Here is a 14,932-nt window from a genome sequence, read left to right on the forward strand (position 1 = left end):
ATATTTGCACTATTTCAGTTTCTAGAAAATTTGGTACTGCATTTCCTTTTTGCTAATAAAAACACGAGGATTGAGCTCCGTTTCCGCTCCATACAAGCATCTAACAAAATTATTGTCTTTTGCACGTCTCCTTTGAGACCTTCATTAATTTCCCACCAATCATTTTTGTGGTTCTTTTCAGGATTTGTGCTGTGTATTTCCTAGATCCCAGACGAAACTATGACATATGTATTCTTCTATCCACAACATTACATCCTCTTCAGACCATTGCATCGCTCAAGCAACCAACTCACTGCGAATATGCACAAGACCTTCGCCAATACTCAGACTGTTAATAACACATCATTACTATAAATATTAGAAATTAGACGTGACAAATCAGTGTCGTAAGACTAACCTGTGCAGGCTCATAACTGCAGAAATTATGAGTTAGTAGGCAAACACTCAAGTAGATTGGCAGAGTAAATGTTATTAATGGGGCATAATATTGATGTAAATCACAATACACCATTAAATGAAATGACCTGCCCCACTGGTGGTTCTGTACATTACCAAATTTCGACGAAGTTTGTAATCAAACAATGGTACCTCGGGTCTCTACATCGATTAAGGACTGTATTTTTTATAATCAATCACTAAAGAATACTATCATTGCTTAAAAATACGTGATATATATATATAACACAGCCGAAATTACAAACGAACATCATATTATGAAGGGCGGAAGGAAGGAAGGAAGGAAGGAAGAACGTATACGATTTTAGCTATGTGTTCGATCTTAGGAATGAAGAACACTTAGACGGCAGAATGATTGCGAGTCGTATTGATGTATGTGCTTGGGAATACTGGACAATGGTCATGCGTTGTAGTGCTTACAGCCAACGCCATTGCATCATTAAATTATTGTAATTACGTCTATAGGACAACTCACTCGTTTTAAAACACACCCACACAAACACCTTTAGTGTGTAGGCGACGTAGGTAGATACTTCAGAAAGTGTTTCCATAATAGCCGTTCTTGGCCAGCCTTCCAAAGTAGGCCTACCAGTAAATAGCAATGGAGAATTGCGATGATTAGTCAGTGTACTTGTAGAAGTTATAAGCAGGTGTGTGTTTCTCGTTAATTTTTCCAGATATTTCTATTACTGGTATAGCGTGGCTCACGTGCAGGGAAATACAGCAATTCTGTATATTGAATCGGGTGGCGAAACTCCTGCCCTCGTTTGAATGAAACTGCTGGTTGTTTACATCAGGTTAAAACTGTCTCGGTGATGGACACAAAAGTATCGACAGGGCAGTGCAAAACAACCGTGAAAAATTCAGGAGACGAGTTTTCGAATAGTAATAGTTCATTTGTTGTACAGATTCGAACTTAGAGTGGTATTTGCGGCGCCCTTACAGAAAAATGCCTAGAACTTTGCTGCTAAGTGTGTTAATTATGGCACGAAACTTAAATGCAGCGATTTTGGAGCATTAATTATGGTAGTATAAACTATCATTTTTAAATACTGTAGCATGCAGTTACACACAGTTCGCCTACACGAGTGGAAATGCTAACATTTTTGTCCTGCTGCAGTATTTGAAACATAAAGCGTCTAATAATGCGCAATAACCAAAGGAACTAATTCACGCCTTCCAATGAATATTTTGGAGTCTCCCACCGTACTGGACAAAGTTTTTCAAATTTACCACCAATTTACGGAATGCTGCGACGTCACAAAATACTAATTATTCAGGCACACACTGTAATGTCAAAGTACCTTACATTAATTTTTACCACTCCCTCCCATATTATGCCATGGCATCATTAATAACACACACGGATCTAATGTATTACGGGAAGATAACTATCCACAAGCCTCGCTCCATTTACGAATCGGGTCGATTTCTTTGTGGATATTGACAATAGTAGCACTATAGCGGTCATTAAGTGTTCCAGTATTGCAAATGATTCACCTCCTTAGTTGTGAGTTATTAGATGAAGACACACTGGAACGGTGGCTAAATGTGGGATTTGTCCTATGTTCTTGTAATTGTTTATATTAATGCTTGTAATGTTGTAGAGATATAGTTATAATGATATAGTCACCATTGGACAGTACCAGCAGTTTACACCACTTTGTCATACTCTCATTTTAAAGGTACGTGCGGTGGACAGAGACAAGTTGTTGTTATATAATGAAGTTCGAGTTGCCCTGAATGAGCCAGTTCGAATTTTATCTAATCGTAGGTCTAAGTAGGCCACTAAGAACAAAATTTAAGCATTCGTTTTCGTTACAAGTTTTCTAATATTATGTAAACGTTTTGTTAATGATTCTTTTTTTTTGCCTACAAAGGTGACAGTTCTACTTTTAACCTCCTTGGCTTTGACCACATGTTATTCGGTACCAGATGCAAACAAAAATATGGAATTACTGACATTTAGTTAGATGTGCGTAGTATTTAAAAGTTACTGGAGTATAGCCAATTCACGGAGAGTGCCAATGAAGGAAACCAGTCCCCACTGAATGAGCCGATGACACAGGATTTTATTTTCCAAATATTTGCTTTGTAGTCAACATTTAAGCCATCTGTGTCTACTACGGTGAAATTGAAAAGTTGATGTTCAACTTACATGATGATTTTATTACACATTTGGTTTAGGTGGCCCATCGATACCAACCTACCTCTATTGTGGGTAGACTTACGTCATAATTTTCTTCTACAGTAGACGCATGCGTCGATTGTTCGTGGTAGCAAAGTTATCAACCACGTAATTTTTAAATTTCTGATCACTTTTAAGTTGTTTCACCAGGTTTTTTTTGGTGGCAGTTGTGCAGAGATAACTGAGCCTATCATTTGTCACTGAATATCAAATGCAATTATTGATTCTACAAATGGTGTTCATACTTATTCCGGAAGAAGCTGTAGTGGCAGGCAAGTAAGAATCAGTTTAGTAAGCTTTGTTACCTAGTTATACATATTTTGATTATTCTTGTATGATATGAATTTAAGAACGTTTTGCAGATGGTAAACATTCGTATTTGTGAATATATATGCTTCCTAACTCATTTTCCAGTCGTTCTTTGTTGAAGATGGTTATGTCTTGGTTAAGTTGTCCTGACTCATTTCCATTTGTCCTATCATCTTATCTAGATCTCATAAGATACCATCTTAAGGGATTGGATGTCACGCTCACTAAACCTTATTTCACTGAGAAATCTCTCGTTACAACTTTCAATACATGAAGTCACATTTTTGTGTGATTTGATATCGTTTCACATATTGCTGGTCTTCTTGACTTCATCACTGCACATACGAATAGCAAATGCAGTTTTGCGTTGAAGAAGTACTTTGAGATGACCAACACAAACAATTTTTTACCTTGTAAAGGCGAAGCAGAAAAAGGAATTGAGTTTTATTAAAAATACTAAGCAAGCCAGAAGCACTGTTCAACGACGCTGCACCCCAATCTTCATAATCTATGGTGAAATTTTGGAAAATGTCTTTCAAGTTATGTTATCCGATATATATTGTCTGAATGTCTCGTGAATTGGAATTCTAGCCTGTAGTACACGTTCGAAGCAATCCGAATCTTTTTAATTTCTAAGACTTGTGTTTTCCTTGAGAACTAACAATGAATGAAAAGCTGCAAGATTGTAAATGAAAAGCCTGACTGCTTTGATATTTTTAGAACACTGTAACAGCCCTAGATTAAGCCTACGAGCACAAAAGTGCAAAAATATAACACGTGGACATTTTTGTTCAACAAGATTATGGACGCCTCTTTGTTTACCTGCCATCAATGAAGGTCCATCATACGTTTGATTCACTATTTTGTCAGTCACTCCCTAAACGTCAAGTTCATTCAGTAAGACTTGTAACACACCGTGAGAGCTTTTTCACTAGCAACATTGCGAAAAATAATAAATGTTTCCATTGGACTGTCTTGTGTGCAAAACCTGAAAATAATATTCATTTCTAAGGTACAAGAAACATCCAGGGTCTCATTTGTTTGCATTCCAACAAATTAACATGACTGTAACTCTCCTTTCACGTGATAACAGATTGAATTATCTCGCTTTGAACTCTGTTTGATGCTCCTTTGAACACAGAAGTGCTCTGTAAATGATCACGAATAAACTGTTCGTGTCTAGACAAAAGTTCCAATAATTCAAGATAATTCCCTATGTTTTCGAAACTTTCATCTTCAAGGTGTCCTCCGGAAGAAAATTCTTGCCTTTCCAAGAAACAAACATCAACAAGTCTCTCGATTACGAATCTATTTTGTTCCGTCCATAACCTAACAACCAAAAACTGTCTTCATTTTGAATGTGTGTTTTTGAATTCCGATGCTTCTCGGCTTTTCTGTCAACGTTTTTTGTCACAGAAACATCGAAAAAAAAGGTGACGTCCGTTCTTTTCCAGTTCCAGACCCACCAAAAAAAAAAATACATACGTAGCAATGCTGTTCATTTGTTACAGAGTAACATTAAACCAAGGATACTCTAGATACCAAGAAAACTTAAATTTTCCTTTTTGTTTCCCATCAACTATTTTAATGTCCAACCATTAAGCCAAGGATACTTTTGAAACCATGAAAATTGAAATTTTTGTTTTTGTTTCCCATCAAGTATTTTGATGTCTATGTGTGGTGTGAATCATTTACCTTTTTGATCGCACTCGGTTTCGTAAGTACAGCTTGAAAAAAGTTTGTCATCTAATTCACGAAATAAATACACAGATGATTCCTCTGCACAATCCACAATATAATCAATTAATCACGAATTATACTACTAAAACAACTATAAAAACAGAACTCAACAACGTGCGACTAATAGATAATTTCAGAGCTTAGGCAAACCTCAGTCCCACGCTCCTACGACACACGTGACGCTGCCGGCTGCTACGTGGAAACTAGAACCTATTTGTAGAAACCTCTGGTGAACTTTTAAGCTGAATAGCATCCATAACCCAGTGAACTCTTAGCTCATAGGTGGGTGAAGTGAAACTGTAGTAATATAAGAAACAAATTTACACTTTTTTCAACACGATGCTATATTCTATTTCTAATTGTATATTTTATTGAAATTTTTAGGTAGGCCATTGCTGAAAGGCCACTGAAGAGCTTCGCCACAGATATCTAGGTAATTTTGGTTAATGTTCACCACCATTTTGCAGAATACCCCATAAAGTCACTAATTTATACACACGATAAACCTCGCAGGACGCGTGCAGTTTGCTAGCACAATGACATTGGCATAATCGTCATTTACTAGTATATACGTGGCATCCGATTCAACCAATAAACAGATCTCATATTAATATCCAGATACTTTTGATCACATCAGTTTATGCGGTTGGCATATGGGTAAAATGGAAGCTGGTTGCCCATGGTATCTTTTCTTCTAACTAAGCTGGTGCACGGAGAAGAAGATAGCTGTAGCTGCCAAGAGACCTACTGAGACTTGCGTTATCATATCTGTCTGGCGGGCGGGCAGATGCGTGCGCTGAAGCCCAGCAAGACCTGTCGCTAGTGTGCGGTAACTGAGAAGCGAACAGGCCAGCATTTTCGACGCAATGGCAGCGCACGTGACCTGTAGCCGGCGTGTCCGGGTCACTGGCTGGCATATTCTGCAGTCTGGTCAGTATAATAAAATTTATCTACCCTTCCTGCCCCACAGGATACAAGAGTGTGTGTATCTGTAATAAAGGCGCGTTAAACATTTCATAAGTCCTACATTTCTTTCCTTGTGGTAACTGCGATGTATAGGGTACGTGAGGGTGATGTGACGGTAGAGAACTTCCTAATTAGCATGTTTATACAGTGCACAGACTCCTCCACTTAGTCTACATCAAGATATGTTGGACACTGTAACGCGCCTAAGCACCAGGTTAGTACGCAGCTAATAGATGTAAAGTGCTATTTTCCAAGACCATAGTAGGCTTTCAGTTGTTTAAAAGTGTAAATTGTTTAAATAATGCGCTGTGGTACTTGATAAGCAAGAATGACAAGTCTTTCCTAGAAACCCAGATTGTTGGTTGATGGTGGGGTTGTACCATTTTTATCTATCCTATAAATTTGCCAGTTTTATGGCTTATGTAATTATTTCCTCAATTTATGGCCTACACTACCAGTTTCCGATTTTATGGCCTACCTTACGAAATCGCAAGTTTTACCGCCAATACTACCAGTTTCCTGTCAATTTTGGGGGCCTGTTGCCCCATTTTGCCAAATTTGTAGTCTATCCTTCCAGTTTCAGGATTTTGCGTCGAATTAGTTATGGATCTCTCATTGCAGAGCACGGCCTCGAATGGAGAGCAAATTGCCCGGCATCATTAGGGCCTCACAGCTGTTGCCCGAGAGCATGATGATGTCGATGTGATAATGGCCAAGAGCAATATTGGGGTGGAGCTGGGGAGGGGAGTGGAGGGGTTGGGGTGGAGAGGTGAACTTGAAATTAACAATAACAGCTGCATTAACTGTAATCTGACACCAGTGACTTTTGTGAAAACAAGCATAGCTGTATCAGTTGTGACCTGACAGCACAAGTGCTGACTCTGAAACTTGGGCCAGAATGCCAAGTGGTCTCCCACTGAAACGATCTTGGGTTTGTTTCCTGAACTACTAGTATTTGACATATCCCGATAGACTAGTTGAGTGTGAGGCATTTTCTGAAATTGTTTTATATTTGCTAATTCCAGCAAAATAGTCAGCTGTGAATTCAGCTTTTCATAGATCTTATTTTACGTGGCAGAAATTAAGACTATTATTCCTCCCATCAACAGACCCTGTATTAAAAGTGGTATGTTTTGTGCGACTGTACTGATTCACCAGATCTTGCACCAAATCAAGTCATTTGAATGAAACTTGAGCAGTGCATCATGTAAACATGTAAACCTTCAGAGTTCTATGGAGTCGCATCACAACTGATGTTTTAAAAGAAGAAAATTTTGAATGCTGCGCTATGCGAACTTTTCAATTACCTAAGCTTGCATGCTCATTACAAAGACAATTATGTTACAGGATGTCAGCAACAAGAGTAAAATTTAGTTGCAGTGAGACATCAACAATAAAATGTTGCTTTATATAATGTACATTAGATCAGAAAAAAATGAAAATAAACTACATATAAGTTTTGTTACAAAAACATAACAGCAAGTTGACACTCCCTTCTCTGTTCAACAACAAGGTGCATTCCACTCATTCGTGACAAAAGTCAAAATTCTCAATTGGTAGTTGCACCACCACTGATCCAACATAATCACATTTAACTTGGTGGTAAGTGGCTGATTTATATCAACACTATTATCAGTCTTAGTGCATAAAGTGAGGAGAAACCCTTGTATTCAGTATTATAGACGTAGTCTCCTGGGAACAAGTATTTGACCCAGATCACTTTCTTCAAATTATTCACAAACTTACACGACTCTGGCGTAAACCATTCAGCGATGTCTCCAGTGGCACACCAATTGAAACAGTTCTGCGATGATAACAGTTCTTCGTTAACCGTTTTGTTGAAGTTATATCCAGCTCAATGTAGGGTGTAGTTACTGTAGTGCAATGTAGAATTATACTGCCAAAAGTAACTACACTACTACGAGCGCCACACAACACCCAAAAAGCAAGTTCCTTCAGAGAACACTTACTTTATATGATGCTGAATCCTAGGGAATATAAGAAAACGGCGTACATGTTTCTGGAAAGGTCACAATTTATACGTCTTTCTATGAATGCTGACCACGCGTAAGTATACGGATAAGGGAGAAATTAGCATGACATATTGCGGGCGGGTCTATGACACGGGTATAATTAGATGTGAGTGAAACTAACTGCAGAAAACTCTTGTAGAAGTAGAAAATTAATTTAAATAGAAGACTGAATTATTTAGAAGATGTTTTTGGCTTTTCTTCGTAAACTTTCATCAGTGCACCGTTTCTTTTCTCCACACAACAGAACTACATTTCTGATACAGGGTGAGTCACCTAACATTACCGTTGGATATATTTCGTAAACCACATCAAATACTGACGAATCGATTCCACAGACCGAACGTAAGGAGAGGGGTTAGTGTAATTGGTTAATACAAACCATAAAAAAATGCACGGAAGTATGTTTTTTAACATAAACCAACGTTTTTTTTAAATGTAACCCCGTTAGTTTTGTTAGCACATCTGAACATTTATACAAATACGTAATCAGTGCCGTTTGTTGCATTGTAAAATGTTAATTACATCCGGAGATATTGTAACCTAAAGTTGACGCTTGAGTACCACTCCTCCGCTGTTCGATCGTGTGTATCGGAGAGCACCGAATTACGTAGGGATCCAAAGGGAACGGTGATGGACCTTAGGTACAGAAGAGACTGGAACAGCACATTACGTCCACATGCTAACACCTTTTTATTGGTCTTTTTCACTGACGTACATGTACATTACCATGAGGGGTGAGGTACACGTACACACGTGGTTTCCGTTTCCAATTACGAAGTGGAATAGAGTGTGTCCCGACATGTCAGGCCAATAGATGCTCAATGTGGTGGCCATCATTTGCTGCACAGTACATCTGGTGTAATGTCGACGCAGGCTGCCACAATACGTTGTTTCATATCCTCTGGGGTTGTAGGCACATGACGGTACACATTCTCCTTTAACGTACCCCACAGAAAGAAGTCCAGAGGTGTAAGATCAGGAGAACGGTCTGGCCAATTTATGCGTCCTCCACGTCCTATGAAACGCCCGTCGAACATCCTGTCAAGGGTCAGCCTAGTGTTAATTGCGGAATGTGCAGATGTACCATCATGCTCATACTACGTACGTCGACGCGTTTCCAGTGGGATATTTTCGAGCAACGTTGGCAGATCATTCTGTAGAAACGCGATGTATGTTGCAGCTGTCTGGGCCCCTGCAATGAAGTGAGGACCAATGAGGTGGTCGCCAATGATTCCACACCATACATTTACAGTCCACGATCGCTTTCGCTCTACCTGTCTGAGCCAGCGAGGATTGTCCACGGACCAGTAATGCATGTTCCGTAGATTCACTGCCCCGTGGTTTGTGAAACCCGTTTCATCGGTAAACAGGTAGAACTGCAACGCATTCTCTGTTAATGCCCATTGACAGAATTGCACTCGATGATTAAAGTCATCACCATGTAATTGCTGATGTAGCGACACATGAAACGGGTGAAAGCGGTGACGATGCAGTATGCGCATGACACTGCTTCGACTCACTCCACCGGCTCTCGCAATGTCCCGTGTACTCATGTGTGGGTTCATGGCAACAGCAGCTAACACACCAGCTGCACCCGCTTCTCCTGTGACGGGCCTGTTACGGACCCGTTTGCGTGCTACGACCATACCTGTTGCATACAGTTGGCGGTAGATGTTTTGCAATGTGCGGCACGTTGGATGCTCTCTGTCCGGGTACCGTTCTGCATACACCCTGCAGGCTTCAGCTGCATTTCGTCGACACTCGCCATAGATGAGTATCATCTCCGCCTTTTCAGAGTTCTAATACACCATGGTCACAGTTCCTACAACACTACACTATCACAGAAGTCTGGTAACACGGTTCACTACAGTTGGTCAGCGTGCGGAAACGAATGCAGAATAACAATAGCAGCAAGCGCTACATACGGACACTGCGACAGCTAGACCAAACCACAACAGTGCACTACAGCCACACTCGTAAACACGGTCGTCATCGTAAACATGTCCCTGCAGATGCTGCTCGCCGACCGTGGCCCGTGTTTGTTACAACACGCAACTGAACGTTGGAGGTTTCAAGCGTCAACTTTAGGTTACAATATCTCCGGATGTAACTAACATTTTACAATGCAACAAACGGCAGTGATTACGTATTTGTTTATATGTTCAGATGTGCTAACAAAACTAACGTGGTTCCATTTTTAAAAAAAACGTAGGTTTGTGTTAAAAAAATACTTCCGTGAATTTTCTATGGTTTGTATTAAACAATTACACTAGCCCCTCTCCTCACGTTCGATCTGTGGAATCGGTTCGTCAGTATTTGATGTGGTTTACGAAATATATCCAGCGGTAACGTTAGGTGACTCACACTGTATATAGGACTGCATTTTTTGCCAGTTAGTGGGAGGCATCATTTCTATAACAGAATGATGAATAACGAAGTAGTTTGCTATCGTATTCCTTTGGAATGGTCTTTTTATTTGCATTTCAGTTCTCATAAGAATGGCGAACGATTTCACTATTTGCTCATACTGACGTGAACGAGTGACGCTATCCGTTGCACTTCTGGATCTCTGCACGTTTCATGAGCGGATTTCTCTTTGTTCTTCTCTTTTCATAATGCACTTACTGTAAACTGCACTGGATTTTTCATGGTAAAATCGATTGGATAGTTCTCTTCAGGATATGTAGGTGAATTAAGATATTCCTTCAATTCTGTTATCTCTATTGCACTGCATACAGGGTGTCCCGTGAAATGAAAATTTTTTGGCGCGGCTCTCTTTCGGCGTGTAGGAGAGCACATCTGGTGGCGTGCAATCTGCAGCGGTGCCACACAGAGGCTTCCTGCGTTGGCGAGACTTGGCGGGAGTGCAAATGGCTGTACGGAGAAGTACCATCAAGATACGTGGAGGTCAGTGTTGTGATCACTGTGGAAGAAGCTGACAAGCCTGTCACAAGTCTCCGAGTCAAGGCATTGGCGTAACAGCTAGGATTGTCTGTCACTGGGTTGGCCCTAGACTCGTCGGTCAGCAGTACAGAGTACAAACGGCGCCACTAGTTTGAGCCAGCGCCAGTGTCAAGAAGATGATAAGTCGTGGGGCCGCGCTGCGCTCTGCTGGAGCGTTAGCCACACCAGTTTTGTTTCAGCGTTGCTAGCCCAAGTAGTCGCCACGTGCTGCAGTTTGGAAGGGAGCGAATTCGTTGGCTGCCAGCAAGTGAGATGGAAACGAGAGTAGGGTAGACTAGGGTAGTTAACCTTATTCACGTACCGCCCACTTTTGGGTCTCTGTTAGTAATAAAACTATTCCCAATCGACTACCAGCACCACAATAACAGTGATTTATAAAGCAGGGAAGTAACTTTAATTTAAAAAAAAATGTAAAGTAGAGTCACAGCAAGCTAAAGCATACGTAAATAGTATTCTAGCAAATATTTTGTCAAAATTTTATGAAAAACTAATGAAGATGTTTTTTCTATATGCAGACTGAAGCTCTGAATGAAAATATGTACCAATTTTGGGATTCGAACCCGCTTCTCGTGCTCACTAGGCATATGCTCTAATCACTACGCCACCCTGGCACTGTTGCATTGTACAACTGCTTGCACTACCCTAGCATACTTCCTTCGTTTTATGCTGAGGGGCTACTACAATACAGTTGAAGAGCCTATACAATGCTATTCCAGTGAAGAGGGAATGGGAATTTGGATTAAGGAGAGAGGCGTGGTAGGATAGTCCGTGCAGTTATGAAAGGTAACTATGCCAGGGTGATATAGCGGTTAGCGCATCTGCCTAGTGAGCAGGAGATCTGAGCTAGAATTCAAGCCCTGGTACAGAGTTTCAATCTTCGCTTCAGTCTGCGTATATACATCAAAGATGTTTGAGAATTGAAGATATCTCTGGAATCGTATAACTTGAAAATACTTTTATTATCCCTACAGCCCCCTGCCTACGAAGAAAGCTGGATCGCCCACTGCTAGGTGATAGGGACCGGATTTACTACCATTGGGCCAAGTGTGGATAGCCATTTGGTTGGGCAGCGTATGGAGAGTTTCAGTGGCAGGGTTGACCACCGCTTCCCAAACCACACGTCAGCCATATGTGCGGGCAAGCCTGTTTCCTCTTTGTTCGGTCTCTCGGAAGTACCTGGTGCAATGCGACATTTCTTTTAGTTTTTCAATGTGGCATTTTTCGGTCGGCACAACGCTCTGCAGTTCAGCAGAATCGTGGTGTCCGCGCTATTTGCCCTTTGCTATTTATTCGTGGAATGTAGGACATTCACGGGTTCAGTGGCTGTTTGCATAAAAGGGAGCACTGTAGCGATCTGTCGTCACAAGCATTTAAAAATGAATGGGAGTGACAAAAGAGAGGGATGAAGATACTCAATATATTTTACGCAGTCGCATAATCGACGGGTACAGCATATTTGATATGATACGTCATTGCAGTACCACGTAGAAAGAACTTAAATATTCAATTGACAATGAAAGCGTAAAAAATTACAACGATCGACGGACGGGATTCACTGTCCTCTATTTCAAGAAGTTCTTGGTGCTAAATTTGCAGGCGTGGAGGATGTGAAGAAATTAATACCTGAGGATCCACGCATTATTACGTCGTCAGTTGCAACAGCTTTCTATGGAACTGTACAAAGAGTATGAAGATTTTATATATTACTGCAAAGTACGTTGGTTAAGTAAGGGGCATACCAGGAACGATTTGTCGAACTTAAACTCGCTATTGTTGGATTTATGAAGGAAGAAGAAGTGCAGGAACGAAAATTACATCATCGGGAATGGATTGCGAACCTCACATTTTAAGTGGACTTCACTGAACAGAGCTCAAAGTAAGACATTACAAAGTAAGAAACATCTTATTGCTGATCTGATAAGGATGCATTTAAAACACAATTCCGTATTGTGGAAGGGACATATTCCGACAAACACAGTCCTCTTCTCCAAGCTCACTGGCATCAAAGGAAACGTAATGTCCGAAGAATTCATTGCGGCCTTGAAAGGTTGGTTTTCTACGAATTTTTTTACCCTAATTCTGTTTCCGAGCCTGTTCGCCGTTTCAGCTGAGAGCGCCCCTGTGCATGCGCAGACGTAACTGATTGATCTGCAGTTCAATTCCCGTTTTTAAAGACAAATCCTTTTACGTTAAAATTGTCCATGACGTCCACATTGTTTTCCTCAGATAGATTTTCCACGTCTCCATCACGAGGTAGCAAAAGTGCTGCAATATATCGATCGACATAAGTGTGTCGATAACTTTTTTCGATTATCAAACTAAATAAGTCAGGATTATGTCGCAATCTGCCTGCGAAAATCTGTGAAATTGTCGGTATTCCGAAGTTTCTACCACATAAAAATTACGTTATATCCACAGCACACCTAAAATAATTCAATAATACTGAAAATTAGTTTTGCATGTGATCTTTGTTGTTTTGAAATATTAAAGTCATATTAAGTGCGAATGCATCTAAATATGGTGCGTTCGCAGTTTCTCCCTCGTCCCCCGCCTCCCACTCAGTATGGTATATCGGTGGGGGAAGTGTGGAACCAGGCTGACCGCTGTGGCATATGATAAAGGTCTCAGGTCGCTAGTCGAATTCTTGACCCCCTGCCCAATGGTCGATGTGAGACGTCACCAAACTGTATTTGGATATTGTCCACTTCGAGAGAGGGTGGTGTCCTTTCCTGAGGTCCCGAGGAAGACGGCAACCACAGTCACGTTGGCGATTAGTTATTGCCGTATTGCACAGAGCACTAAGTGTGTGCTTTTATGACCAAGTTCTACTGACGGACAGCTCACAAGTGTTGTCAGAGTGAATTTGTTGGATGACGGGTTGAGAAAAATGGAGTAAGTCTGTGGTTGTTGCGATTGTTAACAAGATGTAATCGTTACAAGTTGGCTGACATGGACATTAGAAAGCGATTCGTTGTAATGTGCTTTTTATTCAGACAGAGGGCTCTTTCAATCATTGTGCTTGGCCTAAGTCTTATTTGTGATATCGCTGTCCATTCTCAGTATATTAGTTCATCTCTCATTCCAAAACCAGCATTCCGCTATGAGAGAGCGTTACTTGGCGTAAAAGATGCGTATCGTTTCATCAACGTCATAATTCCTGGAGTGTGACCGTGGTCAAATAATTTCGTTATTCAAACGACAGTGAATGTCTGAGAACAAATGAAGTGCGCAGTATTGATTTAATGCAACGCCAACAGCTTTTATCACTCCTCTTTCACCGAGAACTCTTCCTTCGAGATAAAGGCGATGGTCTCGTGGCAGTAGGTAAATGTTTCCATTTTTTATCGCATTCTATGTGGAAGTGTTGTCAGCGAAAAGTAGTTGACCAAATGGTTCGTGCCTATGATATTCAAAGCGAGTAGTAGAGGCGCCTACGAGAGATTTTTTTCTCTCACGTTCAGTTTGTACCTAATCAGTTTCATTTTCGTCTTCCTCTTTTTCACTCAACGCAACGTCGAATGCAGGAAAACATTCCCAAAATATGTCACGAATATTGTTCAAAATGGTTCAAATGGCTCTAAGCACTATGGGACTTAACTGCTGAGGCCATCAGTCCCCTAGAACTTAGAACTACTTAAACCTAACAAACCTAAAGACATTACACACGTCCATGCCCGAGGCGGGATTCGAACCTGCGACCGTAGCGGTCACGAGATACAAAAAATGTCGTAGAGTTCGTAAGTTCTAATCTTCAAAGTAATTCTGTTCATTATTTCCTGATCGACTTTCAGAATATAGAAATTATTGCTTCTCAGTATAATATTATGTATGGAATTGTAGATGAATAAGGTGAGTCAGGCAGTTTCATACGCCGCGTGATGAGACAGATTTAGAATGTGGTTAAATACCGCATTTATAATTGAATTTTTACCTTATAGTTTAATTGTCACACTGTGTTCAATGACATCGATTGTGATAATATCAGTATGTCCTAAGAAACTTTCTCATTCAGCTAGATTTCAGAAACTTTAAACAAAGGTGACCACACCCATGACTTTCAGATAAATGGAACATGTCGTGTTTATACATTCTTGTATAATTCTTGAAATGCCTATCCGTTTCTCGAGGAGGTGATAAAATGCTAAATTTATCGAAGTCATATCGAACATTACCATTTTTCTTTTAAGTTATCTAGAGCGAAACTGGTTCACTTTCGGTGTGAAGGCTAACTAACAGCAGTTGCAATTTCATATCTTTTAGTCTCTTCCTGTTGAGT

This window comes from Schistocerca piceifrons, chromosome X, assembly GCF_021461385.2.
Source record: "Schistocerca piceifrons isolate TAMUIC-IGC-003096 chromosome X, iqSchPice1.1, whole genome shotgun sequence".
Lineage (NCBI taxonomy): Eukaryota > Metazoa > Arthropoda > Insecta > Orthoptera > Acrididae > Schistocerca > Schistocerca piceifrons.